This window comes from Pelobates fuscus, chromosome 5 (assembly GCF_036172605.1).
Source record: "Pelobates fuscus isolate aPelFus1 chromosome 5, aPelFus1.pri, whole genome shotgun sequence".
Classification (NCBI taxonomy): domain Eukaryota; kingdom Metazoa; phylum Chordata; class Amphibia; order Anura; family Pelobatidae; genus Pelobates; species Pelobates fuscus.
The window spans coordinates 328,534,518-328,546,853 of NC_086321.1; the positions used below are offsets into that span (position 1 = coordinate 328,534,518).

Here is a 12,336-nt window from a genome sequence, read left to right on the forward strand (position 1 = left end):
GAACTGAAAACATAGCGGACTTGAATAATTTTTTCCAAGATGGCTATTAACGCCAATGTTTTGAAATTAACTAAGAATTACTGACATTTGACATCTTCTTTTCTAGATTATTTTGTAAACCTGGAAAGGTGGATAAATAATTATTTCGGATATTTGTAGCTGACATTTGTAATTCTCTCGTCAATTCTCCGCAGTACTATCTTTTTGTGATCGGAGCTTCTAGTTGCTCGCTGTACAAGTGAACAGAGAATAGCATTCCTGCCATGAAAACCTTCCAACTAACTAACTCATTTGTTTACTAATTAGCTGTTTATTATGTAATAACTGGTATATTATTATTATTGCCATTTATATAGCGCCAACAGATTCCGTAGCGCTTTACAATATTATGAGAGGGGATTTAACTATAAATAGGACAATTACAAATAAACTTACGGGAACAATAGGTTGAAGAGGACCCTGCTCAATCAAGCTTACATTCTATAGGAGGTGGGGTGTAAAACACATTAGTTGAATGTAAATTCCTGTCCTAATGTGTTTTACACCCCACCTCCTATAGAATGTAAGCTCGATTGAGCAGGGTCCTCTTCAACCTATTGTTCCTGTAAGTTTATTTGTAATTGTCCTATTTATAGTTAAATCCCCTATGATGGATTAGCCTGGATGCATCTGATCCAGGTAAGATACAAAAATGGCATCTAATGAAAAACTCAAATGTTTTTTACATTCCAGGGAGCTATATGTGACGTAAAAAATGAACATTTCCATAAAACGTAGGCATCGATACCCTGACCCTTTATACACTTTTCTCATCATTTTCAGAGCCCGCATATAAAGAAATTAACATTACTCTAACTGTAACACATCTGAAGTTTTTTTTTTTTTATTGTCCATTACATAAGGAAAAACAAAAGTTAAAATACCAAAACCATATAGATCAAGCACCAGAGGGATCCATTCGTGAGGAGGCCATTAGATAGACAGAAACCAAAAGGAATACATTAAAACAACAAATGCAATAAATGCAAATTGTGAAGGATTCTTTACACATATTTGTGAATTTACACAAAGCAGTGCCTCACAGCTCATCCGGCTGCTAGCAAATTCATATCAAGCGGCCAGAGATGCTCAATTTTAGAAGTAATTGAGAGACTGATCTTTAGCGCACCCCCTTTTATTTTTTTTATTTAAATGAAAGCAAGAGTCTCCTGAAGGATACAATAAGTCTATGATGGATTAGCCTGGATGCATCTGCTCTAGGTAAGATACAAAAATGGCATCTCATGAAAAACTCAAATGTTTTTTTACATTCCAGGGAGCTATATGACGTAAAAAATGAACATTTCCATAAATACAGATATATAGACCAAGATAGTCAAGTTGGAGATTATCAGCTATTTAACCCCTTAAGGTTACCCTAACTTCTGGAATAAAAGGGAATCATGACATGTCATGTGTCCTTAAAAGGTTAAACATTAAAGGGTTTACTCCAACTTCTTTTTTTTCCCAACATCAGTTTCCTATGTAAAATGCCCTAATGGGCACTATTCACAAGCTCCCCCCTATATTCTGCTGTAAAAACAGCAAACAAAATTGTTTTACAAACACTTCCCCTCGCAGCCTCTGTAAGGAAGAAGCTCAATACGTCTGTTGACGTCAACTTTGCACAAAATTGACATTAGTCAGCCAGGAACAGAGTTCTGGGCTTTCTGAGTCACATGTGCCAGGGGCGTAACTAGCAACTCACAAAAAGTTAATAGCACTGTGTACACAGTGTAAGAAATATTAGATAGTTAATTTCTCATATCATTTTATAAGATGTATTATCATTATTGCTGACTTGTTAAACTACTTTTTGCTTTGTATGCTAAAATTTAATGTACGTCATAGATATGCTGAGTGTGGCAAAACTTGGACAATGACATTTTTCCTTTTAGGATGTCTGACAATGTGATACTATGCTTAGTATACAATTGTATAGGATGATCTAATATGATTGAGTGTGACAGACTTACAATTCTATAGGATGTAAGACAATGCTAAATACTCAGGATGTCTGGCCTCGGATCCAGACATATTCAAAGAAGGTCTTATCTATCTATTGCCAGAATAACATGTGATATTTAAGGAAGTAGTCAATCTTATATTCTGAATGGCATATCTCATGACACATGTAAATACAATTGTATAAATGCCCGATTCACAGTAATACAAATTGAGAACTTGTCATGCACCTTTCGTGTGTCTGTTATTTGCTGAGCAAGTTTCTCCCGTCAATTGATGTGGTGACCGAGAGATACAGAATTGAGGGAATTGAGTCCAAGACAGCATTAACCCTTTCAGCTTGGTGTCTAGAAGTGGGATCAGCAAACAGCAAAACCATTGGGTAAGTAGCCTTTTTGTGTCTTAATTGACACTGATTGTCTATGATTCCCTTTGGTTTAGTAAGACTGTATCCAGTAGGAAAGGTGTAAGGACTCTAGTTATATTGTGACCATAAGAGGTCTCCGGTTTATTATATTGAGACTATAAGAGGTCTCCGGTTTATTAGACATTTGGTCTAAATATATAGGGTTTTGGTAACCCAGGTTAGTATCTAAGATAGATACAGGGTATCTCAGGTAGATACAGGTTTTTGAGACCATAAGAGGTCTCCGGTTTATTAAGACTATAGGTGTTCTGAGGAGCACGGTTTATAGATCTATAAGTATAACCCAAACTTCTCTTTCTCCCGGTCACCTTTGTTTGTCTTAAGTGTTCTTTGTGGGTGATTGTTTGTCTATATTGGGGACACACTTTGGTAAGTTAGTAGTGTCCCCACTCTGAGTATGGGAAATGTGAGTTCAGGTCCTGAGTGACCAATATGTGTACATGTATATGTGTGTGTATGTATATATGTATGTATGTATATATGTGTGTATATATGTATAAGATGTGTATATATATATATGTGTATATATAAGATAGCAGTACTTTTAAACAAATGGAGGTTTTTAAAATACATAGGGATTAAGGAGAGAACGCAGGTAACTTGTTTTTCTTTGGTTTTTATGATATATTGGGGCTGATGTGTGTTGTAGTCCTTGCTGCTGCCCAGTAGTGATGGGAGTGAGCGCAGGACTTATCTTTTTGCAAGATAGCAGTACTGTGTATTAGAAAAGAAATGACTCACAGGTTGTACCTGATAGACCTACTTAAATCTTTTTGCTTTATTCTTTCTGTCGCATAGAAGTATAAGTTTTATTGTAAGTTATTTCACATGGGATCTGTGTGCCTGGTATGATTGTTGCTTTAAATACCATAAGCCCACTACACTTTCTATGAGAGTGGGATACGTGTAAATGTGTTAAATTGTTTAAATAATGAGCTCAGTATATTTTATACCGAGACAAAAAAGAGACACTTCATTAGTATTTGAAAGTTAATTCCCCATATGGGATTAATTGTATAGAACACCAATCAGCACATCTTCCCTGCCCTGTGTGTTTGCTGCAAAGGATCCATACTAAATATGATTTTTGTTTGAAAATAACAGAGTAACATTTTAAATTTTCAGCGGTCCAACACATGCTTTATTTTGTGCTGTAAGCTAACCTTTTTATTGCTACAGATGCCTTAGATGATCCAGTACAATAACTACTGCTTGTGTCTTCTATGTCTCACATTATGTGTTATTTTAAATTGTGGTATATAGCCTGGATCAGAGATCATGGACAAAGGTTTCTACCTGTTGTACTAAGGCTCTTGGAGACTGACCGGTCTAAGGTTTGCCATGCCTTTTAAACATGGTATAGAATATATTTTTTTTTAAAGTCTCTGAGAGTTCTGAAAGATTCTGGTGAAACCATGTCTGTGTAATCTGGTCCAGATGTTTGTTCAATTTCTATAAGATTTAAGTTGATGCAGAAGCATCTCAGATTAGTTAATGGAAGTTTTATACAAATAGTTGAGTTATGAGCGCGCTATATAAATGGATCCTTTCTTTATATACAATACTATAGTAGAGTAAAGTAATGAAGTTAATTAAGAAAATGTATACATAAGAATCCCTAAAATGAATCTAATCTAATATTGGTATACCATAAAAATATGTTCTGATTACAGCTGCTAACTGTTTATTCTGTGTAAATGGTGATTGTGATAATGTGTGCAGTGTGAAGTTTAACTGGAAAGTGGTTTAATTTATATGTTGCTGTATTGTTTTAAAATGATATGTGAATCAGTTTGTTACAGTCTAGTGATACTGATAAGAATGCCAGCTAAATAACCTAGCAAATAACTGTTTTACTAGCTGTTGAATACTAGCGTTTTGGCTGAGGATAGTTGGAGTTGTGGTCTGATATAGCTATATGGGATTGGAGATTTTCAGATGTTAGTTTAAGATTGCTTTTATATTGTGTCTATCTGTGTTTCCTAGGAGGGAGACAGAGTGTGTAGTTGCGTGCCCATAAATGTGATTTCTGTATTGGCATATCTGCTGGGTACCGATTATGTGTTTCTACAAAGATACTGTTATATGGTTTGAAATTAATTGTTGTTTATGAGCTTATTACTTCAGCAGGATGTGCTAAAATGTAGAATGAGGTGGAAGTTGAAATGTTGAGATTATGGAAGAATAAGCAGTCTATATTCACTGTTTTGGCATATAAGCAAGATGCGAAGGAAGAGATTGGTAATATGATTTGTGTTGGAAGGATGAGGCAGGTTTAATGTCTGGAGATGATATGCATCTCCTTAAAATGCAGTCATGCCTTGGTAATATGTTGCCACAGTATTCTTTGCTTGTGAAATAATTGATTTCAGACTGGGCCAATTTGGGTGGCTAAGATTTTCTTACCAAGGTTATAGAAAAGGAAAATGCAGGTTGTTTTGACTTAAGAAGGTTTTTAGGAAGTAAGGTTGCTTATTATGCTCAGGGATTGCAACACTGTCCACCTACACAGGCTGAGAGCGAACATGGGATGGAGCACATAACGCCCGTGGATGGGGTGGTCAAAGAGGGGCAAGGGGATGGAGACAGGGAAATCAGGGTTATAGTGGCAGGGGTAACCAAGGAGGAATAGAAAGGAACACTTGTTTTAACTGTGGCCAGTATGGCCACTGGAGGAATGAGTGTCCACACTCCAGGAAACCCCAAATACCCCAACAACCCCACAATTCTCAAAATATGCCCGGTAGATAAGAATAACACCAGACCCACTCCCAACACCACTGGCCAGCATATCGCTTAGTTCAGGACTTTAGAGCCCTGAATGGTTTAATTGTGCCCATTGCACCCATTGTCCCTGATGTGACATCCCTCATTACAGCCATTTCACATGATGCCACTTGCTTCACTGTCATTGATTTAAGTAATGCATTTTTTCTATACCTATTGATCAAGAGACACAGCTACTTATGGTTTTTATTTAAATTTTTGAAGGCTGTCAGTTTACCTGGACACGCTTACCCAAGGCTATGTGGATTCCCCAGCTGTTTATTCGTTGGTACTCCAACATACTCTAAAAAACATGGACTCCGGTCTTGGTTCCGTCCTTTTGCAAAATGATGATTTGTTATTATGTAGCCCTAGCTATGAGGCAAGCACTGTGGATACTGTCAGCAACTGTGGGTCACAAGGTTGTTAAACACAAAATGCAATTGTGTAAATCAAAGGTTTATTACTTAGGTTTTGTTCTGGCTTCAGGCACCAGACAATTGAGTCCAAAACTTATTGAGGTCATTCAGAGGATTCCTACACCCACTACTCGGAAGGAGTTGCTCACCTTCCTCGGCATGATTAATTACTGCTGCCAGTGGATCCTTGAATGCTCCCATTATGACTCAATCCTAAGGAAGGCTGTACGTTCTGACAGCCCTGAAAATGTCTGTTGGTCACCAGACATGATAGCTGCATATATTGCCCTCAAGGTTGCTATTGTACAAGCCCCGGCTTTAGGACTACCTGTCTATTGTAAATCATTTTATTTGTATGCTCAGGACAAACTGTAAAACCATGGCCGGTCTGTGCATAAGAGCAAGGAGGCGGTATGCGTCCCATAGCATTCTTTTCCAAAGTAGCTTGAGCACAGGGTATGCCGGTTGTCTCAGAGCATTGACAGCATGTGCAATGGCTGTTGAAACTGCTACTACTATCACACTAGGGCATCCTACAAAACTTCATGCCAGTCACCAGGTCACTCAGCTGATAACAAATCTCACCACACAACACATGACAGCCCAGCGCTTAAGTGGTTATGAGATTCTTTTTCTTAATACCCAGAATCTGTCTATTGTCTATAGTCTTGTTAATTCTGGTCCTGTTTGTTTTGCATGCTATTCTCATTTCTGCATCTGACTCTGTGTCTATACCATCTAAGCCTCATAATTAGTGATGACATTTCCAGAGGAAATGCCTTGGCTGACAAAGTGGCAAAAGGAAGTTGCAGCCATAATGTTTGGATTAAACAAGGTTTAGAGAAAGATCAGAATGATCTGTTCTCTAAAGAGGGGAGAATAGGTGAGAATAGGCATAATTGAAGCAAACAGTCTTTTGTAAGATAGTGTGAACCATGTATGAGAACACATCCTAATATTCCACACAAATCACAGCACGGACATTTGCCCCCTCCAGCTGCTCTTTTTACACACTTACAGATTGATTTTATTCATGTATCCAAAATTGGTAAGAATACTTACTGGTCATAGTTGATCAGTTTAGTAGATGGCATGATGGCCTTTGTGACATCTAGGGAAGATGCTAGGACTGTAGTGAAGATTATTGTTGCTGAAATTATTCCCAGGTATGGCGGCTCTCTGCAGTATTGGCTCTCATAATGGCTCGGTTTTTGCCAGTAAGGTTACCAAGGAACTTGCTAAATTCTTGCAAGTTGCCTGGAAGTTTCATATACCTTATCATCCACAGTGTACAGGGGTAGTTGAAAGGATGAATAGGACTATTAAGGAAAAGCCCAGAATTTACCCAGGAACATGGGTAAATTGGACTAGATATCTACCAGCTATTTTAGCTGATATTAGAATGAATCCCCACAAGGTGACTAAATTATCTCCAATTGAGATTTTGATGGGATGACCTTTTTCCCATACCCTGAGCCAGGGAACCGCTTGTTATAATGTCTGGGGATTTACAGCTAATACAAGAATATGTACAGGAATTGTTGATAAAACTGAATGGTATGTATGACAAAGTTTCTTCGTAGTTTTCCCTTACCTTCACAGGAAGCTACTCATCCATACCAGCCCGGTGACAAGGTGTATATCCGTCAGCTGAACAGAACCAGCAAAGGAGGATACCCTTTTGGACCACTTGCTACTGTGATTGCTGTAACCAGAACCGCTGTCCTCACAGATTCCGATGACATCTTAATTCACGCATCCCGAATGAAGCTGTGCCCAAAGAGGGGAGCCAAGGAAGACAACACCACTCCTCGCTCGGAAACAGAAGAAGTTCCCCTTAGCGAAGCATCATGGCTTTCACACCGTATCGTAGATTGAGAGGATCATACGTACCTGAGACCAAGATTATGTTGTGCGCTATGCTTTCTGGAGTTGTTATACTCCCTCTGATATTGTTCCTTGAATGCCATTATGAGTACAAGTCAATGGCAAGTTTGAAACCTGTTTGTTTCTGGAGAAAAGGACTTTGACACGATGAACAATTCTTCAATACCCCCAGCCCAATTAGGCCTTAGCCCCTCATCTAGCTTTCGTCACACACGCTCCCTCAAGAACTTTTCTCCACCACCTTTCTATCAGCATGTAATATGCAATCATTCGTTCACTGAACGCATTTGGATGAATTGGACAAATAGTAACCCTTATAAGTACCAGTTACCCATATGGAATGTGTCCACAGCTAATGAAACCGATGCATTATGTTTGTTTGAAGGTTCACGGAATATTGTTAGATTTTATAACGCAGAAATGTGCATAGTTAAGGTTGCTAATTACACTAATATCTGTGTCACATTATTTAATAGAAGTTCTGATGGTAAGAAGACCACTTAAACAGATTTGGGATATATATATATATTATAAGAAAATTAATAAGGTTGCATATCAATATAAACAGAGGCCGTATTACTTTTAATAATGATTATATAACTGGTACCATTAATTGGAGAAGGGGACAAATGTTAGTCATTATGAATGACACACACACACACCTATTCCATCCACATGTGTTAATACAACTGCCTTCTTACAAGCTGTACATGTGTCATTAAAAATCACTACTCCTTTTTGTAACATTATGTAACACAGCAAACAAAAGGCAGAAAACGGAATGGTATGACACACTGTTAGGAGGTGCTGGGACCATTATGGGTATACTAAATAGTTATAGATATGGAGACCCTCAAGAATAAGTTAAACACAGCCAGCATGCATATAGGGACTGATTTCCATGCTACTGCAAACTGGGCTCCAACTGTTGTTAAATCACAGGTTACAGGATTGGATTTAGATAAATCAATGTATAATTATTTAGATAATTTAACTGTTGCAACTATGAAATTCACAACAGGTCTAAGTAATTGGAGTACTTGTGCCATCAGGTATTTATGGATGCAACAACAAGGATTGGCATTAGAAAACCCACTAATGATTCTTAAATTAGAGAAGATTAGAAGAATGCTTAACCACACAGATAATGAATGGTTACTTCTAAAAAACCCAATCCACTAAATGCAATGAATGGTTAACTGGTAATGTTTCATATTTTTCATGCTCATGCTATTTTACACTATGTCATATATCAAAGGATGTTAAATTAGCTTGTCAATTTAACACATTACCAGTACCAGTTTATGATCTCTTTGCCAGAAATTTAACCTGGTGGGCACCTACATACACAGGTAGCCACACATATCTTAAAAGGAGAACTCCTTCAGGTGAGTTCACAAATTCAGAATGATTTAGCCCATCAATGGTATGACGCTTTCACTGGTTGGTCCCTTACTGGATCCCAGATAATGAAATCATTCTTCTATCCGCTTGTTATTGTAGTTCTGATTTTATTGTGTATGATTTTATATAACTGCCACCTTACTTGTACATTGAGGAAGAGAATACAGAAATTAATTCATAATGCAGAACAGAAACAATTGGAAATTCTCCTCTCTGCCACTGGAGGGTATCAACCCATCTTTAAAACTGGGCCTTAGGAATTACCACATGGGAATCGAGGTGAAGAAATTAATGAAAGTCCCGCAGGGAGTGACTAGCACCCCTGAAAATACCATGTGGAAGTTTCTCTGTCCTGGTAAGATTTTATTGATAAGATGAGCAAATGTTATTTTTGCTCAAAGAGGGGAAATGTAAGAAATATTAGATAGTTAATTTCTCATATCATTTTATAAGATGTATTATCATTATTGCTGACTTGTTAAACTACTTTTTGCTTTGTATGCTAAAATTTAATGTACGTCATAGATATGCTGAGTGTGGCAAAACTTGGACAATGACATTTTTCCTTTTAGGATGTCTGACAATGTGATACTATGCTTAGTATACAATTGTATAGGATGATCTAATATGATTGAGTGTGACAGACTTACAATTCTATAGGATGTAAGACAATGCTAAATACTCAGGATGTCTGGCCTCGGATCCAGACATATTCAAAGAAGGTCTTATCTATCTATTGCCAGAATAACATGTGATATTTAAGGAAGTAGTCAATCTTATATTCTGAATGGCATATCTCATGACACATGTAAATACAATTGTATAAATGCCCGATTCACAGTAATACAAATTGAGAACTTGTCATGCACCTTTCGTGTGTCTGTTATTTGCTGAGCAAGTTTCTCCCGTCAATTGATGTGGTGACCGAGAGATACAGAATTGAGGGAATTGAGTCCAAGACAGCATTAACCCTTTCACACAGATGACAGACGTAAATTTTCCACAGAATTGCTGTGTGCTGGGGGTGCTACTTGCCCCCTGCACAAAATCTACATTTCACACAGAAACAATGCACATACAGACTCCTGCCACAATGACCACTTCTAAAAGAAAAAGTAGTCATGGTGGTGAAGAAACCCTTTAATTCACCACAGTTCTCTATTTACTAAATACAGCTCAGTATATCTGTATTTCTTTCGAAATAGCCAATTTGTTGATTTCTCTTCCTTCTACCGCACCGGACATCACGGTCAAATCTTATTTCTGTCTGTGCAGTCGGAAAGCCATTTTCTCCGTCTTGGTAACAGCTGTTACTCTCTTTACCTTATGCGTTTTTGCTGTCATGCCAAGATCTGGGCCCTTAATGGTAATTTCTCCTTCTGCTACTGTACACATTTCATCCAACTATATGCTTTCAAGGATTCGTTAACCCCTCCGACTGTCAGATATCTCAGCATTACTCAGAGTGTGAAATAGCACGTTATAGATTTTAGTTGGTTTCTCTTTTGGGGTAAACGACTGACTACACTCCGTGCCCAAAGGTGTGAATTCCATTTATACAAGGAGATATTTGCATCGTCTCATTGGACGGTATGTACAATAAGCAATGTTTGGTCAAAGTTCGAAATAAGGGCCAATCAACAGGAATATTCCATAGGTTTCCATGGTGATTCCTCCATTTATAGAACTTAGCAGACTGATATAATCAAGCACAAACCCCGAAATAGAACATTACAGTTACAGAACATTCCGTTCAAGCCATAGTTGGGGAACATATGGTTGTCCAGCATTGCCTACAACCGCAGAGTAAAGCCGCTCCATCCTTTTCTAGACTGAGACCACTTTTACAGACTGTTAATTGAGAAGCTATGTAAGAGGTAAAAAAGTGACCATGGTCAATAATGTAAATATGTATTAAACACTCATTCAGCTTCCAGTCCCCTAATCCTCATCAATAAAACTGCCTACGGGCAATTCAAAAATCTTCAAACTCTAAATGGCTGTTTTGTAACTATGTCAAGGATCCTGTTCACAGCACTTTAAACTATGGATGTTTATGTGTTTCAGAAACTTAAAGGGACACTATAGTCACCAAAACAAATTTAGCATAATGAAGCAGTGTTGGTGTATAAATCATGGTCCTGCAGTCCCACTGCTCAATTATCTGCCATTTAGGAGGTAAATCACACCTCCCTGCATGTGACACTTTGTGTAAACAGTCATCTAATGTTTACACTTCCTTGATTGCAAATTCTGTTTAATTTAGAATTTTGTATGTCCTGCTCTGTTAACCCCTTAAGGACCAAACTTCTGGAATAAAATGGAATCACGACGTGTCAGACATGTCATGTGTCCTTAAGGGGTTAATAACTTGCTAGACCCTGCATGTAATTAAGGTTCAATTTACAGAGCAGGAGATAAAAACTTAGAAAAATCAGTTACATCTGACTGAAAATTATACTATTTTGTTTTCATGCAGGCTGTGTCAGTCACAGCCAGGGAAGGTGTGGCTGAGCTGTATAAACAGAAACAAAAGTGATTTAACTCCTAAATGGCAGATAATTTAGCAGTGAAACTTCAGAGGCATGATCTATACACAAAAACAGCTACATTAAGATTAAATTGTTTTAGTGACTATAGTGTCCCTTTAAATAAGCAAATCATATAATGGGGATGCACTCTAGCGTAGTGTTTGTAATTTACGTGCATTGTGTCATATAATTCACAGAGTCCTTGTATTTAGTAATTATAAATCCGCAAAATCTTTTTAACCCCTTAAGGATACATGACGTGTGACAAGTCCTGATTCCCTTTTATTCCAGAAGTTTGGTCCTTAAGGGGTTAAAAGACACAAAATGTAAATTTAATCGAAGCTCCAGCTTTTAAAGGTAGGCTGTCACTTTCACTTTTCTGACGGTGTCTGTTGCACATCCCCACACTACAGTGAACACTACAGAATTTTCTGTTGGCATGCAGTGGGTAGTGGATATAAATATATAAACCTAACATCCACAACTCTTTAAGATGTTGACACCTCTGACTTCAAAAGATGAGATGAGTTGGCACCATATGTGCTTGGGCATCATTTAGGCCAGGGGTGCCCAAACTGTAGATCGTCAAATGTTGTAGAACTACAACTCCCATGATGCTTTGCATACCTTTAGAATGACAAAGCATCATGGAAGCTGTAGTTTTAAGACATCTGGGGATCTACCTTTTGGGCACCACTGATTTAGGCATTCCTTCCAAGGTGTCATATGCATGATAAGTCCTTTAACCCCTTAAGGACACATGACATGTGTGACATGTCATGATTCCCTTTTATTCCAGAAGTTTGGTCCTTAAGGGGTTAAGGGTCGTTTTCACGGTGATTTGAACTGTATGCCAGACTGTGCCTTGGTAGTCTTAAATATAAGTGCAAAATAAACA

At 37.8% G+C, this 12,336-nt stretch overlaps 1 protein-coding gene and 1 long non-coding RNA gene across 2 annotated transcripts in view; one reads left to right on the top strand and one right to left on the bottom strand.

Annotated features, from left to right (window-relative positions):
* Positions 1–12,336, top strand: part of SGK2 (serum/glucocorticoid regulated kinase 2) — a 538,190-nt gene that overhangs the window by 225 nt on the left and 525,629 nt on the right. The window lies entirely within an intron of this gene.
* On the bottom strand, positions 1,318–11,088 carry LOC134611611 (uncharacterized). The gene is made up of 3 exons (XR_010090903.1): positions 9,878–11,088; positions 1,512–1,762; positions 1,318–1,424 (listed from the first exon to the last, which is right to left on the bottom strand). It is a non-coding gene; the product is annotated as an uncharacterized LOC134611611 (long non-coding RNA).